The following is a 14,354-nucleotide window of genomic DNA, read 5'->3' as shown; positions in this document are numbered from 1 at the left end:
AACGATAGCTGCTATACGCACCAGGCTATTTCATGTCAAAATAGGCTGCTCCGTTAATGTTTCGAGTAAATCTACGGATCGATATGGAAGGGAAACAGGTAAGTAGTACCAATGCGTTAGATCGAACTTTAGTCAGTTCCGATCATTTTATAGGAGATCGTTTGAGAAACGCGATTGTTTACACTTTGCTGAGGCTCATGGGAGATTGCGAGCTGAGGCTCATGGGATTTTGCGGATGGCTAATGCTATAACGATAGCTGCTATACGCACCAGGCTATTTCATGTCAAAATAGGCTGCTCCGTTAATGTTTCGAGTAAATCTACGGATCGATATGGAAGGGAAACATAGGTAAGTAGTACCAATGCGTTAGATTGAACTTTAGTCAGTTCCGATAATTTTATAGGAGATCGTTTGAGAAACGCGATTGTTTACAGAGGGCTCGTTGGTTATTGGCTAGTGGATGCATACCGCAACCCTAGTCAACCTCAGTTTGTTGCAGTATAGCTTCTATTTTATGCGCTTTATAATCCGGTGCGCCTTATATATGGACAAAGTTTTAAAATGGGCCGTTCATTGAAGGTGCGCCTTATAATCCGGTGCGCCTAATAGTGCGGAAAATACGGTAATTATGTATTATAATTGGAGAGAATTGATTTGCATTGTAGATGAATAAATCATCTTTGCATTGTGATTTGCCTGAGTCATATACTTATCACAAATATGTTAGAATTAATACTGTAGTGGCATACCAAATAGTTACTCCAGTGAACTGCATTTGATGACATTGTTAATACAGTGAATTGTTCAGTAATATATTGTGTCCGAATTGAAAATAAACTGAATAAATTGTATTTCTTGAAAATTGAAGTAAATCTTTTTGTATTGCATGGATATTGGAGTGAGTCAAATCATACCGGAATTGGAGTGTATTGTGATGCATTGTTTTTGGGGTGGATTGTATCATCATTTTGTTATGGGAGTGAATCATATTATATAGCAACGGGAGTGGATAAAATACAGTGATCCCTCACCACTTTGCGGTTCACCTATCGCAGAGGCGCTACTACACGTGAAAAGGGGAGAAAACTGCGTAACAGACAAATCTGTTTGTTTGTCAATTTTGTCAAAACTTTTATAAAGGCACAGCGATCCCTTGCCATTTCGCGCTTCACCTTTCGCAATGCAGGGCGAGAGCGAAGACGTGACACAGCCGCGCACGAAGGAAAAATGCACCGCCGTGGAGAAAGAGTTGGGACAGCGGCCGGCAATGAGCGCTCATAGCGCGGTGCGTGCCTCTGAGCAATGTGCGTCACTGCGGACGTGACTGAGGACAAGCGCATGAGGCCGGCAGCCGGCCACGTGCCAGGGAACAGCACCAACCGGTGCAGAAGGAGGCGGGACATGTGACAATATCACGTGTTTGTTCTTTTTATTTACTGTAAAGCTACAACACATGCACAGAACAGTGTGGGAATGGTTATTAAGGGAATGGGAAAGGTTTATGATGCGTAAAAGTATTGGGGAGGGTTTAAAAAGCTTTAACATTGTGGACCGGATGACAATTCCAAAGGTGTTCATGCGTAACCGTGACTGACTTTGATTTCGCTATTTCGGGTTAGTGTAGTGTGGTAATTTTGAAGGTGGACACTTTGCATTGCTTGGCAAGGTAAACCATGCTTTTAATTAACTTACAATACACCCATCCCCTCTAGCGGCCAACAAGTAACACTACGTGTTGAAAATTTCAACACAGTGGTGTTTAAATTTCTAAGCACTATGTACATATACTGTTTCTAATTCGCAGTTTTTCGCGAGTGGTTCTGGAGTGCATCTCCCGTGCTAAACAAGTGATAACTGTATTGCATAATTGTTGGACTAAAATGTGTCATAGTGATTGATATAAGAGTTCTTGATGGGTGGAAATATTTTTGTATCACAGCATTATTGAAGTGAATTGTGTCAAATCCAATATGTGCAAGGGATCTTGGGTAATCTTTCTTAGCAACATGTTCTAGATTTAGTTTTTTCCCCCAGATTGATTTTATTAGCATGGCACCGCGGAAGCGACTTTATTAGCAGGGCTGACACAAGATGAAAGATGCGACCATGACAATGGCTGCCAATAAAAGTCTGCGCAAGCCAGCAGCCACTTGATTTTCTGTTTTTATTCTTCCCGAGTTGCTGCTAGAGTTGTTTGAAAAGCGTCTTTCATGCTGTAGTTTGCCAGTGGGGTCACGCTCAGCATGTAATAACTTCTGCACGCTAGCAGCTAATTCTCAATCTGCCCAGCACAGCTGCATAGGAAGTCGGGGAAAAGGAGGGCACCTGCTTCCCGACACGTCTCATTACGGCATGATTGTGAAAACACTCGTGACGGTAAGCGCTCATATGTATTTGCTTATTCACGGTAACGCACTATAAATAAGATTAACAGTCACTTCCAGGAATGTTTTCAATCACAAATGCCAGTCAAGCCGCACCGTTATGCATTCCTCCAGTTAAACAGTAAAGCAATTTAAGTCTATCTGCAACGCATTGGGCCAAGCACTGCAAATTTAATTAAGCAGGAGGACACATCAAACTCAACTAGGAATGCTTCCATACAAATAATCACATCCCAAGAGTTGCTGTCCACCTATCAAGTGTGAAATTCAAGTGTGGTCTTTTGAGGTCTTTTTTTACCTAGATCCTTGGAATCCTCTGACTGGCTACGACTACATTACGTACACAAGCTGAATTGGTAGGCTAACAAGAAAAAACGCAGACTCTGTTGAATCAAGTATTGGTTGGCTAACTTGCGACAGATTCATTGGATCTGTCTTGAATTTGAATTTTTGATTTTTGATTAAAGAGGGGTTCAGTGAATGAGCCAAAAGCTAAGCAGACTTGCCTTTAGTTGGATATATTAGAATTAATGTCCAATGTCCGTCAGCGTATGCCAACAGTCTCCTACTGGTTTGTCCCAATACTTTTGCCTACAGAGCGCTTGTGGATACACTTATGTTTACTCTGCTTCAGAGGCCTGTTTGAATAGATGCATGAATAAATTATCACATTAATTACAATGATGCCCCCGATAACGACATCCATTTACTCGGAAGCCAGATAACAAGCGAGGAATGTCGTCGTGGTGCAGGTTTTTTTTTTTTTTTAGCTCAACATCCCGACCACAGTCAATTACCTCGCATTACACTGTGACCTTATCCAAAGTGATAAACAGCCAATTTCTTTTTTTGAGCTGCTCTGTGTGCATGCATTACCTTTTCTGATTTAGTGACTTCCCTCTAAATGCCACATTTGTCGCCATCCCAGCGGAGTCATTCGCTCAGCCATTTATTATGGCTAAAATCTGAGGGGGATCTGGCCAGAACACACTATGTGATTTATTGCTAAATAGTTAAAAACAGTAGAACACAACATATAATGTAAATGCATTGGTAAACCTATTCAGGTGTATCCATCTCCTGTGACTCATCTGAGACCGCAGTATTTCCAGTGACTTAACTAACTCCAGTCAGTCAACCGATTCACCTGAGTCATCTAAGTCAAATTTACCAGTGAATTGGCCAGATCCAGTACCTTTCCGAATTCAAATGACTCATCTTTAGTCAGTAATTCCGATCATGTAAATCTGCAGTGTTCAGATGACATTCGCTTTGTTTCCGGTGAGTTGACAAGGGTCAGGTCAGGCTGCTATGACTCATTGGAGACAACAGTATTTCTAGTTCCTTTCCAGTTTATGTGAATTTCCAGTTGACTATTTCAAGTCAGTCAATCAATTCAGTTGAATCATCTGAGTTCACTTTGTGTCCGGTGAGTTCGCTAACTCTAACCAGTCTCCCAGTTCATTGGAGTCCACTATTTCCATGAGGCCATCAAGGCAAATCATTGAGGTGATTCAATGATTTGAGAGCACTCTTGTTTCCAGTGAGCCTAACGTGCCTTGTCTACGGAACAGCAGCCGGCCAGCGGACTCATGTGATTGGACTTGTGAATCAGTGCAAAGATTCATATCATTAACCCGGATGATTCATGAATGATCCAGCTTTGGAGTACATGGCTTGCTTTCCAATCACCTGCCCTACCATCTAAAATCTGCCTGGCTACATCCCAGCTTGTTTTATTGGGGAGACGAGCGCTTGTCGCCTCTCGACTCCTTAGTACCTACCCATATGACTCGTGAGCACGACCATCCAAAAGGTCAACCTCACCTTCACAAGCAATACGATGGAGACTTTTCACTCACTAAGCCCATCACTTACAGCTCCCAAAGAACACAGAAAGTCTCACTGGTTGCCCACCTTGTGATTCTCCACGTAAATGCTTTGCACTGGCATAAATCTTAAATATTTATCAATTTAAAAAGGAGCACACAAATTGACTGCACTTATATAGTGCTTTTCTCTACACCACATTGTGCCGAAAGCGCTTTACAATGCCTCACATTCACCCATTCACATACACGTTCATACACTAATGGGAGACAACATGAAAGATTGTTTCCGTTGTTATAAAAATGAAAAATAAATTGTCACAACATATGAATATATACAAATATATCAGGAAGCATTATACTAGACCTGGCAGACCAAAAAGGCCATACAAAAGTTCTTGGGGTCCACTCTTGGCTTTTACGCCTTGTGCCTTTTGAGTACTTTGGTTTTGAGGACCTACTTTTGCAAACAAAATTGGACCGAGAGTCTCAGTCCATATGGAAATGGAAATAGATAGAAATATGGAAATATTTAAACCTGGACCACACATGATTTAAACCTGGATCCATATACAATTTAGATCACTAACCATATTTGGACTTGGAACCGCATGCAATTTGGACCAGTATTCGGAACCGTATGCAATTTGGAACAGTATTTACATCACACTACGACAAAAAAGTTGCCACTACCAGTACGCATTAAAGAATGTGAATCCTCATTAGCACAGTAACAAGATTACAACAAGAATGCGTCTAGTCCGCATTTCACCAGGGCCTACGAGCAATTCTACTTAAATCTGACTTGAAAAATTAATACAAAGATGTAGCTTATGTATGTGTGTGTGTGCGCGCGCGCACGGGTGTGTGTGTTTGTATATAAGACAGCATAATGCAGAAATCCCTTTTCTTTCTCAAATCACAGTTGTCGGTTACAAACGCATGCAAGTGACCATTAAAAAGTTCACTTCAGGCTATGGCCTTTTCCATTTAATTAGCAGCTATGACTCGCTAAAACCGCCTGCGGGCATCTCTAATATGACGGCCGACAAGCTAGCGTGCAAGCCACCTCTAGGGACATTCACGATATTGTTAAAATTCCGCAGGTTGTGTCAGCAGCATTGGTCGGGGCCACTGGAAACATCGCAGTTTAATAATAGTTTAAAAAAAAAGATACCAGGAGGGTATTTTTTTGTGTTTTGTTGGAATGCAGCCAATTGAATACTGATGGCCCAGCACTCCTGCTCTCCTTACTGCTTTGTAGCGATGCTCCTCTTCAGCTAATTTCCTGAATGTTATTGTATAGCTCCTCAGCCGTTGTTTTTTACCCACCACACTACGTTTTTCTATTTGTATTACAACTTCACTAGGCCAGTATTATGGCTCCACCCTGCTCAAGTCAAGAGATTTCAAGCCCCTAAAAAGCTACTTTTTCTTGGACGACCTTTATTGCAAAATATGGTCTTAAAATAAAAATACCGTAATTTTCCATGTTTAATACGCCCCCATGTATAATACGCACCCTAAAAACGGCATGTCGATGCTGGAAAAAAGCCTGTACCCATGTATAATACGCACCCAAATTTTGACTCTTAAGTCCGTAAATGTAAAATTATTTCAGAAAAAAGATCATCTTTGGGAACAACCGGATGTTATTCTGCCGGTCAGTATCACTGCGCATGCGCTAGCAAACTCTATAGCGGAGAAATGTTTCGGATTTGTGTAGGGTACATTGTGACAGCAAACGAGCAGGTGATCGAGCAAGCGTCTGATACGAGAGCATTGTGTTCGTATGGAGCGTGTTTGAAGTGAACAGCAGAGAAGAAAGGAACAAGGCAAAGTGTTGTGAAATAAAATATTACCTGTAATACGCATTTAGGTAGAGAACTGAACTCCGTATGATATCCGGTTTGCGATGGAGATTAAAAAACAAACAATATTTGACAATAACACACCATCAAGGATTGCACCATCGCATCAAACGATGTGTCGTCAATTATGAATTTTACTGACTAAGTGTGTTGGGCAGGATGGCTGAATGCGATGCGCGATTGACAACAAACATAGGTAGAGAACTGAACTCTCGCTCTTTATATAGCTGACGTGTCTTGCGCATCCGTTCTGCGCATCTGTAATGGCGGCCTCCGTTTGATATCCGGTTTGCGATGGAGATTAAAAAACAAACAATATTTGACAATAACACACCATCAAGGATTGCACCATCGCATCAAACGATGTGTCGTCAATTATGAATTTTACTGACTAAGTGTGTTGGGCAGGATGGCTGAATGCGATGCGCGATTGACAACAAACAAGAAGAAAGGTGATTTCAAGTTTTATTTCGAGGGAGATTTTCTTCAAAAATTGTTGTACCCGTGTATAATGCGCACCCCCGATTTTAGGACAATAAATTAGTTAAATTTTGCGCATTATACATGGCAAATCACGGTAATGAAATTAGAAATTAAGTTAAGTCGTTATCTGCCAATAGAAAGGAACATTTTACTTTTACTACAAAATATGAACGAGTTCATGAACTTTTGTTGTTGTTTTATTGAACACGTTAAGGTAGAACACTGCCTAATGAATATGGCCTGGATCTTCAATCTCCACACATGCGGGAGCATCACGGTTGAATTGCGTATGCACGTCTCAGAACATAAACACCAAATGACCGTTTGTCCTCGATTATATGAATTTTGTGATCATCTAGAGGCAAAATCGTAATCATGATTAAAATTTGATTAATTGACCAGCCCTAATTTATCCATCTATTTTCTGAACCGACCACTTCTGCTCACAAGGGTCACGGGCATGCTGGACCCTGAGCTGATTGCCAGCCAATTGCTGGGCACACAGACAAACAACCATTTGCACTCACACTCACAGCTACCGGAAATCGGCCTACCATGCATGTTTTGGGGATGTGGGAGGAAACCCACACCAGCACGGTGAGAACATGCGAACGTAACACAAGAAGGACGGAGCCAAAATAAAAACCGCAAGCTCTGCACTGAGAGTCTGCCACCATGCCACCCGTTTCGATTATCCAAGGTGGTAAAGGTATGGCTCATATTTGTTACAGTGACTTGCATTATTTGGCCGAATGCAGTGTAGACTTCTCATTGACTGGATTTTTTAACCATTCCGTTTATTCCTTCTGTGGAAGGTGGCTGTGGCTCCTATCCATCCACCCACCCATCCAACCCAACCAATTGGTGAAGGCCCGGCAATCGGTAGTCCCTTCTCAAGGTTTCTCATTTTTCCCCAGTTGGGGTTTTGTGAGTTTTTCTTTGCCCTCCTGGGAGTTAAGATCAGGGGATGTTGAGAATAATTGTCAACTTTGGCCATGTGAAGTCTTTTGAGACTTGTATGTGATTAAGGACTGATAAATAAACCTGATTTGACTTAACTAATTTGTATTGTGCCGAGAGGCGGTTGCCATGAATAACATTATTTTATCATATCATAAATTCAAATTTCTTGTTACTCAAATATACCTGTACTTGAGCAAGCATGACGTTGACATGTCCTTGACCGTGTATTATCTAAAGTCATTCTTTACTAATGTACACAACATAATAGCCTGGGATTAAAGCGAGCATTTAACTACTGTTAATAGCTAGGTAATAGCTCTGCAATATTTTTAGTCACATCACGCTATTAGCTAAAGGAAAGTGACTTTAAAAGTGAAGTGACTGCACTTTGTGTACAGAGCAGTTTGGTTGCATGCTCCATAAGACCCAACACTCTTGTATGTGAGCAAAAAAGTGCAACCACAGTAAAAATGCCTACTGGCAGAGTTACAGCACACTATCAAAAAATGTGCTCACAGCAATTTGAAATCGTCTTAGTCTCTCACAGCGACCGTATCTGTGCATAGCCAGACACCTTTATTACTATTGATGTTGTCACTGACACTTTTCAGTGGTAGAAACCATTGCATAAAATATTTATTTCCCGATACTTGCTGCGAGTTGATTTTTTCCATTGTTTTTTTTTTTAATTTCTTTTTGAGAGTGGATTTAGGCACCCATCAAAGTTGTTTGGTGTATAATATTCGGATGCAGTTGGATGAACACTAGAACATAAAAGTGGTCTCTATGGTGTATGCGGGCGTCATTGCTCCCGGTCGCCCTCTATAAGGCATTGTCTACTCAGTATTAGATGTACGGAGTTTGTGCCTTGTTTATGTGTGAGATTCCCTTGAATAAGCCCGGTCTGTTTATTTCTATTGTGCAAGGTAATGAATTGTCATTGATAAACGGTGAAAAGACTTGTACTTATTCTCTTTATTTATACAGTGCACAGTGGTGGTTATCATGAATGCCTGGCCAGGTATTATCATAGCGTGTCCTTTATGCTTGCGACAAAGTCGTACAAAATAAAGTCTGGACAGTTTATAAGTGACAATATTACTCTGTCATTGGGTTAATCCACATCACTTAATTTATGGATGTTCTATTGTTACCAACCGTCAGTGATGGCGCTACATCGAGGCTAGGGGGTCTATAGCCACATCAGGAATTGCCTTCTCACTGGACCACATTTACTTACGCAAACACTATCATCCTAGTAAAGGCTTAAAAAACGGCTTTTGCGCATACGGGTCACTTTGGGAACGCACACACCAGAATGTCTAAGCCTTAGATACATAAGTGGGGTCAAAAATTACCCCAGTGCTTGCAATATGTCTATGATTTTAAAATGTCATCATCCATCCAATCCATCCAGTATCTTAGGTGCTTATCCTTACGAGGGTCGTGGTACAAGGAGACCACGCAAACTCCACACAGGAAGGCCGGAGCTGGAATCAAACCGTACACCTCTGAGCTGTGATGCGGACGTACCAATCAGTGCCCCATCGTGCTCCACTTAATCTTCCATATTTTCCTTAAATAGGTTGTCTTTGCGATGAGGCTGTTTGGATTTGTACATATGTGTTGTACTTTTTAAATTATTGCAGGTTTTGTATTCCTACCACACTTTTCCATACGTGAAGTCAAAATGATGCAAAGAGCTGCTGGAATTTCAAAAGTAAATTCTAAAAACCTTAGTTTTTTAACAACTGTGACTGTCAGGATAACGTGTAATGTTGCATATGTATACGTATGTTGTGTTTGCATGCAAACACAATATACCATCACACGCCCATTTATGTATACAGGCAAGAAGGCAGAAAGCAGTGCACTTTTTTTTTCATACATGCACATCTGGTTGAGCACCAGGCCACCATGTTGGCCGAGCGTGTGGTTTGCGCTCGCCGGCAGAATGAAGGCCCGCGATGCATAAAAGTGAATTACGTTTCGTTAGGAGGGGGCAGACAGCAGGTAGTTTTTGTGTATGCTGCAATATCAGAAGGAATTGTGGGTATCCTGCCTATCACTCTCTTTGTCCCTGTAGCTTTTCTTCCCGTTTTGGATTTGTTTGTGTCGACTGTTATTTTTCCACGCAGGAAAATAGCAGGCGCCTAATTAAGTCTTGGAGGGGGGAAAAAGAAGCTGCTTAGCGAGGCCGTGAGCGACGAATACAAACTGAAAGAAAAAACAACATCAAAGCTGAATATAAAGGCTGTACAATTAGGTACAATAATTCAGTGTCTCCCAACATTATTGGAGCCAAGGTAAATAATATACATTGGGAAAATTTCAGAGCACACTGCTGAACAAAAGAGGGCACATCAAAGTATATACGTATGTTGAAATACTTGTGATGTTGTCTCAATTTACTCACACAGTGGGAAATCTGGGAGAACATGCAAACTTCACACAGGGAGGGTCGGAGGTGGAATCGAACACGCAACCTCCTAACTGTCAGGCGGCCATGCTAACCAGTGCCCCACCGTGTCGCCCCTCAGTAGGACAATTATGTGCTATTTTACTAGGCTTAGGAAGAATTGCATTTAATCGGTTCGCCTGCCACTGTAAGTTGCTGGTATAGATTAATATTTTTAGGTGATTTATTAAATATTTTTTGGTCAACATAAGAGCAATTTTACAATTTTATCATGTGTTCTTTTTTGGCCGGTATCCCTCTCTATGAAAAAAAAGCTCCTATAGCTAGTTACTCATGATAACTACTGCATTTCACCAAAGAAAGGAACAGAATTGAGTCAATAAAATCCTCAAAAGTTCAGTGCTGCACGGGCACGTAAATTATCCATGTCCATATGGTTATGGCTTATTTCTATTGGTCCTCTGTATTTCTATTGAGCAAGGTAGCCATTATCATAAACAACTGAGGTCGTACGAATTATAGAATATACAGTACATTGATCGTGCATGGCCGAGAGTGCTGTTGACTTTGTGGATTATTGTATTCTTCAAGACACACACATGGCCTATGTGTGACCAAGCACTCAATGGACTTTTCTTGCACTCTATAGATTAATTTAGTTCTGATAATTTCTACTGTGGATGATAGCAATTATCTAAAATAACTTGTGAGAGAAAGAAAATGTCACATTGATGATATGATTACAGTTGTAAAAGTGACTGAAGGCAAATAACTCTGGAGTATTTCTCGTCATTCAGTTTGTTGCCATTGTGCAAGGTTGCTGTGATAGTAAACAACTGGCAACAGGATTGAGCGCATAAATCATGGCATGCACATTGGTCACGTATGGTCAAATTTGCTGTGTGTATCATGATTAGTCGTTTGCAATACAAATGATGACAAATGTGATGACCGACCAATACACAGTTTTACCAACATGTAGATTCTTGTGAAAATCTATCCATCATTAAAATTAAAGTTTAAAAAACTGTAAAATTGCCACTTTAAGTGGAATTGGATTTTTTTGGGGGGGGATTGCTGTTGTTTTGCTGAGAGACTTGAGACTGACGTCCATCAGGGCTAAAGTAGGACACCAGGTCTGACAGCGCCATCGCACGATACAAGATTGGCGAAGAAGATGACGACACTCACCGTCACTGAGGTTCGGTCAGCAAATATCAAGCGCATCTCCATCACTCTTGACAGCAACCCAAAAAAACCCTGCACAACTTTCTCTAACCCCATGCTGAAAATATACACACCGTATATAGAGTAAAGTATACAATAATAAGAGAATGTAGTCCATAACAACAACAAAACTGCTAATAGGCCATTTTAGTGATAATTAACACTTGAAATGGAAGGTTAATTTGCTTCTTTTTAAAGGATCTAATTGCCTGCCAAAGCAATTCAACAATGTCCCATTTAACTGCAGCTGTTGTGTTTTAATCATAATTCTAGTAAATACCGTAATTTTCGGACTATAAGTCGCACCGGAGTATAAGTCGCACCAGCCATAAAATGCCCAAAAAAGTGAAAAAAAAAAACATATATATGTATATAAGTCGCTCCTGAGTATAAGTCGCCCCCCCACCAAACTATGAAAAAAACCGCGACTTATAGTCCGAAAATTACGGTATTTAATTTTTTTATTATATTTTGATAACGTAAAGCAATTAACTTTTTTTTTTCTTTGCACAAGTCAAAGACAGGAAACAGAGTGCCTCCAGTCCGTGTACTTTTTGGCCATTTGTTTTTCCTTTTGATTTAGGATATTGAAAACAGAAAAGAGGAAATGACCTGATTTCCGTTTTTTGATTGTCTTTAAAAAAGAACAGCAAACAAGTTGTCTGCTGTTTTTCTTTTCAAATTTTGTAATTGTAAAAGAAAACAAAACAAAAAAACAACTGATGGTCCTTTATGAGTTTATTAAAAAATAAAGGAAATATAAAGAAATACGCCTCGGGTCAAATTTACCCCAAAACACTGTGGCATGATTTTCACCTAAATACCCTAAGGATTACAGCTAAACAGCATGGAAAGTATTTTTCTTCTAGGAGGGAGCGCTTCATCACCAAGCCGCCATGTTAAATTTGCAGAGCTGTATATGTCGTGCATGCAACGGTCACATCGCCAAATACAAACTTGCTCCAATCAAATACTATATGCTGCTTATTAGAAACACACACTGATCAAAGAGACACATTTTCAGAAATAAGCAATTAACAAGACTTACTTGGTTGTGTGATTTCACATTTCATGGGTAGGCAGGCCCTCCTGAAATACATCTTACTATGTCTGAACAATTGAAAAGTATTTTTTACGTAATACGTCCCATTTAAGATTGTAATTGTCCCAGAAAGAAGCCATCAAGTATTTATTTATAAATCCAAGCTAGGTAACATTTACATGATCTATCAGTCTCTTGGAAGTGGGGAAAAAGGATTAAAAGAAGCAGGCTTGTTCTCAAGCGTCATTATTCTCTTTTAAGACGTGAAAATGAGACAGCAGATCTAAGCAGACCACATTTGACTGATGTGTGGGCCAAGAGAAAAACAATAACAGAAAACAACAAATCTCATGTCGGCAGACACACTAGACTGCGTCCTGCAATTAAAAGTCTCGCGTGGGACCACTGAGCTGCGATCAGACGTGCCTTGACTGCTGCTTTGCAGAGAACATGCTGTACAAGTCTATTAGTGCATTAGTTCCACCAGTTCTTAAAAAAAATGTCGGGTATGAAAAATCTGATATGTGGGAATATCTGACACGTCTACATGTACTTCATAAATACATTTAAGAAAAAAACTGGATGTATTTATTACACCCATGTTAACTAAATTTCATGTTGCTCAGTTAAAACTGGCTTGGGCAGCTGAATTTTCAGCCCCTACTGAGCCAGGTTTTGTGGAGCAAGACCAGCACCTGCTCTTTTCTGTTTCTGAGGAAAGGAACCAAGTCAAGAATCTAAAAAGCAAGTCGGGAATCAGTCAAAATCCAAGTCAAGAACAAAGTTAAAAACCAAGTTAGGAACCACAGAGAACAACATTAGCAACATTGTGAATGTGAATTCTGCGACTCCCACCCTTTGTCACAATTGTCTTTCATCTCATGCCATTCTTAATGTAAGTCGTCATTTATCCTTGCTTGAGATTTAGGCCAATGACACCAGGCTTTCAGGGAACATACAATAATGCCAATACATCACTTGGAGGCACTACAACAAGGTCAAATGCATCATAGAACAAAATATTGTAATGCTGCATGTTGCAGTTGTAACATTCTTATCCAACTTATTCAAAAGTCAGCCTGTTTACAAGAAATCCCATCAATTCACAATTTCATGGCGACGATCTGCGGGTCCCAAAAAGGCAGCATCTGTCATTTTGTACAGAGTGCAGTTGTGGCAAATGTACAAAAAAGGAGGGCGGAAAAAGCGTATCTGGTGAGCTAAAGTTCAAGACGCGGCAAGTGAATAAAGAAGAAGCAAGCGTGTCAGTCTGACCTCAGTTTAACGTCTGCGCTTTTTGTCCTTTTCTGACTTGCTTAAAAAGCTCCACAAATCAGGCAAAAAAGGGATTATATCACCTTAAGTGAACAAAAAGGGGATTTTTTTTTAAAATATAATCAATAGCGACCATCTAGCTTCTGCTTACCACTTTGAGAAGCAATCATCCCCTCTGCCATGCCCCGCTCTTCTCTCTCACCTCCTTCACTGAAGATTGTCAGTCTTGATCTGCAAGAAGATGATAGAGAGAATAATGGCAATGCTTTTAAAACATAATAATCCAAGGTTTCCAAAGACGCTCACTATTTGGACATTTGTAGATTACACTTTTATAGCAAATATTCCTAACCAAGAAGCAGTTATTGCATCGGTTTTATGGCAAGTCAACAAAGTTTTCCATCAGGCTCTACATACACACACACTGAAAATTCAAGGTCTTTGTATTTTGGTGTTGACCATCTGTCTAGTACATAAGGTTGAAATGTGGCAGCACAATCTGAGTTTATTTTTGAAGTTCAGTACAACTTGAAATGACCAAAAATACCTGCTTAACTGCTTTGAACCAGAAAAGGCAAACTTTTTGGGGGGTGGAGGGGGGTCTACTTGAGATAAACATGCTTCCTGAATGTGGCTGAGAGGGGACTTTGAAAGATGTTATGCGTGCTGACATTATTTTTACGAAAATATGTCATAGACATTTTTAGAAGACCTGTCGTTTGAACGCTGACACATGGATTGACAATCAATATGCATCACTTATTAATACATACTGAATGACACAAATTACTTTGCTATCAGCTGGAATTTTATGACATCATAGTGCACCTTAGAGTGCAACAGAAAGTGCACAAAAAATG

The 14,354-nt window shown here is 40.3% G+C and overlaps 1 protein-coding gene across 1 annotated transcript in view; it reads right to left on the bottom strand.

Annotated features, from left to right (window-relative positions):
* Positions 1-13,727, bottom strand: part of lingo2 (leucine rich repeat and Ig domain containing 2) — a 93,626-nt gene extending 79,899 nt beyond the window's left edge. The window contains exon 1 of the mRNA XM_037262552.1: positions 13,646-13,727. The gene's annotated coding sequence lies outside the window, so the exon portion shown is untranslated. The remainder of the gene's footprint in view (positions 1-13,645) is intronic.
* Positions 13,728-14,354: the final 627 nt, after the last annotated feature.

Source organism: Syngnathus acus, chromosome 10, assembly GCF_901709675.1.
Source record: "Syngnathus acus chromosome 10, fSynAcu1.2, whole genome shotgun sequence".
NCBI classification, from domain to species: Eukaryota; Metazoa; Chordata; class Actinopteri; order Syngnathiformes; family Syngnathidae; genus Syngnathus; species Syngnathus acus.
Note: the sequence above shows the minus strand (reverse complement) of the source record. Positions and strands in the feature narration are given on the sequence as shown.